The following is a 7,570-nucleotide window of genomic DNA, read 5'->3' as shown; positions in this document are numbered from 1 at the left end:
TTTCTGGAGAGTCCTCCTTCTCTTTCCTTTGGGGGTTTCTTTGTCTACCCATGTTTGATCTCACTGACATATCTAGATGTTGAGTCATTCAGTGGTTGCTCCCTTGGTGGCAGTGACTCCTTGGTCTGTGGTTGCTCTTCGGGCGGTTGCGGTAGCTGCTGCTCTTCAGTTGGCAGCAGCTCCTCTGGTGGGTGCTGTTCACAGCTGTGGTGGCTCTTCTGGCTGGTGGGGCGAGGTTTCACGTACAGCTGCTGTTCCTCAGCAGAGGATGTGGTGCTCAGGAGGTTGCTGTTGCTTGGATCTGCTGCATTGATTTAAAGGCACAAAATACAACACAACAAGGCACCACGTACCAGGCACTATACACAAATATATTCACGATATTAATAACTCCAAATAAAGGTGACCACCTGAATTAAGAGAATTAGGGGATAAGGAAGAAGGAAGAGAAAAAGATAAAAGAAAAAAAAGAAAAGAAAAGTAGGGACCAAAAAAAGGAGTGCAAAAATGAAATCGGGAAAAAGGAGGGGGGAAAATAAAAGCGAGAAAAGAAAAGAAAAAAAAAAAAGAGCGAAAAGAGAGAATGAAGTGGAAGAGGGGAAGAGACTTTTTATATGAGGAGAATACTCCTATAGAAAAGCCATTAATCCCAACAAATTCCAGCAACAGCTCCCTGGATATGAATGCAAACTAGAAACAACCAATAATATAACAATGAAAATAGAATGGAGAACACTAATCCCAAAATAAAATAAAGAGAAAATAATATGGCACTTTAAAAAATGGTAAAATGGTAGCAGTAATAATACTGGTTAAAAAATAAGAAGGTAGTAATTAAAAGGGTAAAATCAGGTGATGGAAAAAGAAAGAAAAAAAAAGAACAGAAAAAAAAAATAAAAAAATATTGATTTCTTAGTTAAAAAGTGGAAAAAGAAAAAAGAAAAAAAAAATGCAGTAGTGAAGGTCCTTCGGTTCTTCTATTCTTCAGTGTGGCTCGCCTTAGACCTTCCAGGTATTCAGGAGAGTGTTGAGTTTCCCTGCGATATACTGTTCCTCTGTGTTGTGAACCACAGTCCTTATTTTAAAGCAGGTCGCATTTATTTCCCAGACTGCCTTATTTTGTGTTTAGCAAAGAGTCAGTTTGTGGGTCAGCCTCTGGGTGGCAGTGTTCTGGGGTTGGCCTCTGGGGCTATAGGGCCTCTCTTTCCAGTGGAAGTTCACTGCCCAGAGCTGACTGCGTAATAGTTAGTTACCGGCGCTATGTTGTTGCTGGGATTGAAAATCCCTCTATAGGCCAGACCCTGTTAACTCCCAGGGACTGATAAGGTTATTTTAATCCTTGATCTCGTACAGGGTGGAATCTGGGTGTGGCTGTGCTCTTTGCCTGGGGGCCGGGGGGAGGAGCCTCACTCTCTGGAGAGAATGGCTGCCCCAGTCTTGGGCTCAGGGGTGTCTCAGCACTCAATTCGCTGCCACCTCTCCCGGCTCCCCCTCTCTCCCCAGTCTCTCCCCAGATTCCACTCCTCCGCACACTCTCCCTCTCTTCAGCACAGGTGAGTGTCTGTATCCGAAATGTCCCATGAACAGGATTCAGTGAAAACAAACAAACAAACGCCGGCCGCGGAAACGGGGAAGGCTTGGTTTCTGTAAGCTTCTTCTCTTACCGGGACTGTATGGTCAGGTCAGCTCTTCAGGCTGCCCCCTTTAGGCTCAGCACTCCGCGGTCACAGAACCCAGCTCTCAATTTCCCTGGCGGCGCCAGGAATCCCGCGGTTCTCCTTCCCCCCCCCCCCCCCCCCCCCCCGTCAGGGGCTGTGCCTGTCCCAGGGGACGCGGCTGTCTGCCACGCGGTCTCCCTGGGACTCGCTGGGCTCAGAGGTCTGGCAAACTTTCCTGCCCAAATCCCTGTTTTTTTTTTTTTTTACCTTTCCAGGGGAGTTCTGCTCTTCCCGGCTGCAAACCCTCTCACCAGCTGAGCAATTTTGCCAATTCGGTGTGGGTGTTACTAGTTTCAGCTGTTCATTCCATTTGCTCCGGGACACGACCTGGGACACGTCTGCCTATATCGCCGCCATCTTAAAGTGCCGAGACCTGCTTTTTAAATAGCAACTTCTGGTTCTCTGATGACACTAGGGTTGCTGGTCAAAAGAGGGCACCCAGTTTAATTTGAAGCTTGGAAAAGGAATGAACATTTTTAGTATAAATATAAATAAAATATTTTATGATGGATTGGTATGCTATGGAAACTACTTTGATGAAAAATAAATGCCTTTATCTGAAATTAAAATTTAACTGGGTGTCCTGTGTCTTTAGTGGGTAAATCTAGTATCCCTATTTATTACACTCTTTTTCCTGATAGAACTTTACATAATATGATATTATACTAGAGGCCCGGTGCACAAATTCATGCACCAGTGGGGTCCCTTGGCCTGGCCTGTGGGATCTGGCTGAAACTGGCTCTCTGACACCCCCTGAGGGGTCCCAGATTGCGAGAGTGCACAGGCCAGGCCCAGGGACCCCACCTGTGCATGATCAGGGCCTGGGAGGGACACGGGAGATTGGCCAGCCAGGGAGGGACTGTGGGAGGGCTCCAGGGTATGTCCAACCTGTCTGGCTCAGTCCCGATTGGCCAGACCCCAGCAGCAAGCTAACCTACCATTTGGAGCATCTGCCCCCTGGTGGTCAGTGCACATCATAGTGAGCGGTTGAGTGGCCATAGCAGCTGTGGGTGAGGCAGGATGCTTGCATGGAAATGAATAGGTGCTAGATCCTGAGGGATGGGAGAAGATGGGAAATATAAGAAGCCCATTTAGATTAAATGTATTTTAGTATGTATATAACCTAATACTGATGGCATTAGTACAGTAAACCAGATGCAAAGGGGTATCACAGAGTTGATTTATCTTCCTTCAGCCTTTAATACCATTTTAATACAAAAATAAACTTCAAAGGATTAATTTTGAAATGGACTTTGAATAATATTTGAATTTCAGTGTGATTTTAAAATAATCCTAATAATGATAATAATACCATATAATTTCCCCCTTTTTTCTTTCATTAAAACACCTGATATTACTTCATGTACAGATAGTCTAACAACTGGTGAGAGATGAATATTGCAAGTGCAAATTATAAATGTATTAAAAATTAAATAAGCTGAGAAGCTAGAACCAAGCTTTAAATGGCTGATTGCCTGTCCTCAATGAATGCCTTTCTTCTATGTAGGGACAAAAGCTGTGGTAGCAATATTTGAAGATATCTTTTCTTCAAAATATGTGCCTTTGAAGTTTTTTGTTTCTAACCCTGAGGGCTCTGAGCTGCAGGTGTTTGGTAGTGATGACCTGCCAAAATTTTTTAACAAAGGAAATAACTCAAATAATTGATTTTTTAAAATCTCCTGTCATTTTATTTATTTTTACTTTATTTTTGTTGTTGACACTGTTACAGATGTCTCCCATTTCCCCCCACTTTAACCACCTCTACCTAGGCCTCACTACCAGTCCCTCTGTCTGGTCTTTATCACATTGTCATCTGTTTCCATCGGCTATGCATATATTTTGTTTGGCTAATGTCTTCACCTTCTTTCACCCAGTCCCTCTCACCTCTTGCCCATTTGACATCTGTCAGTCTGTTCCATGTATTCATGCCCCTGATTCTATTTTGTTCATCAGTTTGTTTGGTTCATTAGATTTCACATATGTATAAGTAAGATCATATGGTAACGGTCTTTCTCTTACCGGCTTATTTCACTTAGCATAATAATCTTCAGGTCTATCCATGATGCAGCTTCTTTTTCTTACAGCTGCATAATATTCCCCTGTGTAAATGTACTACCACTTTTTAAAGCACTAATCTACTGATGAACACCTGGATTGTTCCCAGATCTTGACTATTGCAAATAATGATGATATGAACATAGGGGTGCACACATTCTTTCTGTTTGTATTTCAGGATACTTAGGACAGTAAAGGACATTATTTGCTAATAAGTTAATAATACAATAACTTCTTTCAAAATGGTTTTTCTTTATGCCCTATTCCTCAAAATACGTTTTCAATGCACCCAGCTTTAATTTTACAATTTAAAGAGAAAGAAAAACTAACTCAGAGAATAGAAGAATGAAAATACTTTGGAAAAAAATGATAAAGTAGAATTAATACAAGAAAAATAAGAATGATAGATAGAATAGAAACAAATAAAGTAGACTTAAATTATCCCTGTAAAATTTATTGTTATAATGTCTGGTTTTGTAACTCTTTAGGTAATAATTATATTAAAATATAATTAATAGCAATAACAAACCAATACAAATTTTAGTTATTTGAAATATTATTAATCAAATTGCATGCATAAATAAGCACTTGCTTACTAAAACACTAGCCTTATAAATCTAGAATCATGCAATGTTTTTAACAATTGATGGTTGGCAAATTCTATATTCAGTGTACACTATAAATTAATGACATGGTTTCTATTGGTTTAACAAATTTATTGTCAAAAGCAGATTGATAAAATACTGTACTTCTTCACTAAGTAAATTAGAAGCATAAAACATTATATATATGTAGCTAACCTTTGCCTTCTGAGTTATGAATAACACAGAAAAAGAAAAAATGTTTAAATAATTTGTATTTTAATCTATTTATAATAGTTGCCCTCATAAGATCATTTATATAGAACTTTATAACACAAATGATATTTTGAGTGTAACTGTTATGAAAAGATTAGACTATTATAAACAAACTATCATAAACAATTTTATAAGTTCTTTATTCATAAACAATTAGATCATTTATAAACCAACTTGTGATAATCTATAATAATAAAAGCGTAATATGCAAATCGACAAAATGACCAAACAGTGAACAACCATCCAGATGTCCTTCTGGACAAAGCTGGGGCTGCGAGGGCTGAGGCAGCGGCCGTGGTGGCCGGGGCTGTGAAGGCCTACCCTTGCATGAATTTTGTGTATCGGGCCTCTAGTAATAATCTAATGGTAATAATAATATAATGTTATGGTTAGACTACAAAAGATTTTATGAATGTGATTATTATAAAAATGTTATAAAAATTATAAAGCTATTTTATAAAACAATTGAATAAAGCTATATAATTAACAAAATTTAACATTATCTATTTAACTGTTCCAATTTTATTATAAAGCATTTAGATTCTGGCATCATTAATATGCTAAATCACTGAAAGTATTTAGGTCTATTTTCTGAACTTTCTTTTCCTTTTGTACTGGTCTGCCTACCTATCCATAAACTAATAGAATACTGTTTTATTTATTGAGGCATTATAGGTATAGCTTACGCTTATACTTTTATAAATTTTCAGAGGATATATTTTTTCCAATTAGATCTCAGGCAGAGATATAAACCTTTTTCTTCTCCATGTGTGAGGAGAATTATTTTCTCCCAACTTAATTAATGGTGCAAAATTTAAAGGCATTTGGCTATGCAGAAGTCTCCTTTCCAAATCTCAAAGTATTGTGTCCCATTCCTGTTTGCATATTAAAACACAGAATATGTGACAAATTAGTTAATTAACAAAAGAAATAATATTCATTATTTAATTACATATGTAATCAAGTAACCAATTACATAACTAATTATAATTACTTCACTAATTAGAAATAATTAATAGTGATACACCCCTCCCAACCACACAGCAGCATCAGCTCATATACTCACAGTTAAAGCTATGGTTTTCACACTTTCTATTCTCTATTGTAGGAATGCCAAAATATCAAAATTATTTTTCAGGCGTCCATTGATGATTTTTTCATGAGCATCTATTTTCAGCTGCCATGTGGGTATGTTTTATTTCCTTCCTATTTAATCTGATGAATGTATCACTGCCTTTCAGGTCTGTTTGAACCACAGGAGCACAGGAGACCCCATAATAAGCCAATACTGGCAACCATGATTGACAACCCTGAGTCTGTCATCTGCAAATACCAGTAGGATGAATAACTGCTTTTGTTGCAAGCTGACTAGCTAAGGATCATTCAAACCCAAATCCCATCTTTTCATGTGTGTGTGTGTTTGATTTTCCTTCATGATAATCTAGACATTATCCATCATTTTTAAAATTTAAATGTTATTTTCAATTATAGCTTACATTAAATATTGTTGCATATTAGTTTCAGATGAACAGAATAGTGTTTAGGCAATCATATAGTTTACAAGTGTTGCCCCTGATATTTCCAATACTGACCTGACACCACATAGTTATTATAATATTACTATCTATATTCCCTATGCTGTACTTCACATCACCATGAGTATTTTGTAACTACCAATTTGTACTTCATAATTCCTTCACCTTTTCATCTAATTTCCCATCCCTCCTCTCCTCTGGCAACCATCACTCTATTCCCTGTATCTATGAATCTGCTTCTATTCTGTTTGTTCCTTTATTTATTCTTTAGATTCTACATATAAGTGAAATCATAGGTCTTTCTCTGTCTGCTTTATTTTACTTAGCATAAGACCCTCTAGATGCAATCATTCTGTTGCAAATGGTAAGATCTTATTAATTTTTATGGTTGAGTATATTCCATTTTATATATGTACCACCGCTTTTTAATCCATTTGTCTATGATGGGCACTTGGATTGCTTCCATAACTTGGCTATTGCAAATAATGTTGCAATGAATAGAGAGGTACATATATTGTTTCAAATTGGTGTTTGGGGTTTCTTCAGACATATACCCAGAAGTGGAATCACTGGGTCATAGGGCAGTTCCATTTTTAATTTTTTGAGGACCCTCCATACAGCTTTCTATAGTGTTTGCATTAACCTGCAATCCCACCAACAGTGCATAAGGGCCTCCTTTCCTCCACATTCTTGCCAACAGTTGTTTTTTGTTGATTTATTGATGATAGTCATTCTGGCAGGTGTGAGGCCATATCACCTTTTGGTTTTAATTCACATTCTCTGATTATTAGGATATTGATCATAATTTCATATGTCTACTAGACATCTGCATGTTTTCTTTGGAGAAGTGTCTATTCAGGTCCTCTATACATTTTTTAATTGTATTGTTTTTGTTGTTGTTGAGTTGTATGAGTTCTTTATAAATTTAAGATATTAACCACTGCTTGATTTTCATTGGTGAATATTTTCTCCCAGTTAGCAGGTGTATTTTTTGCTTTTGTTTTTTATTTTATTGATAATTTCCTTAACTGTGCAAAAACTTTTAGAGATTACCATTCCTGTCTGTATCTTATTTTAAACTGATAAGAACAGATACTACACTTGATCTTAGCCAAAAGGCCAAGAAGCGATTGTATCTTATTTTAGAGATGAGCATTCAAACAGTGCTTGGTTCCCTGTGTTGCAGTGCTCAACAGCTTATTTTAGCCCTGAGTATGTTTACTATTATATTTGTAGCTTCCTTTATTACCCTTGAACATGAGTTTAGAAGGATCCAACTGGGCTGTGCTTGAACCCAGTTGTTATATTGTATTTAGACTTTTCTCAACCCTGTAACAATTTAGATATTATTATTATATTGAGCTTTACATTTTCTTTATGTGGGAAGTGCTTCTTAAGCTCCAGC

At 37.4% G+C, this 7,570-nt stretch overlaps 1 pseudogene; it reads right to left on the bottom strand.

Moving 5' to 3' along the window:
- Positions 1–7,180: 7,180 nt before the first annotated feature.
- LOC132237862 (U2 spliceosomal RNA) lies at positions 7,181–7,296 on the bottom strand (annotated as a pseudogene).
- Positions 7,297–7,570: the final 274 nt, after the last annotated feature.

The sequence above is a fragment of the Myotis daubentonii genome, chromosome 6 (genome assembly GCF_963259705.1).
Source record: "Myotis daubentonii chromosome 6, mMyoDau2.1, whole genome shotgun sequence".
Classification (NCBI taxonomy): Eukaryota; Metazoa; Chordata; class Mammalia; order Chiroptera; family Vespertilionidae; genus Myotis; species Myotis daubentonii.
Note: the sequence above shows the minus strand (reverse complement) of the source record. Positions and strands in the feature narration are given on the sequence as shown.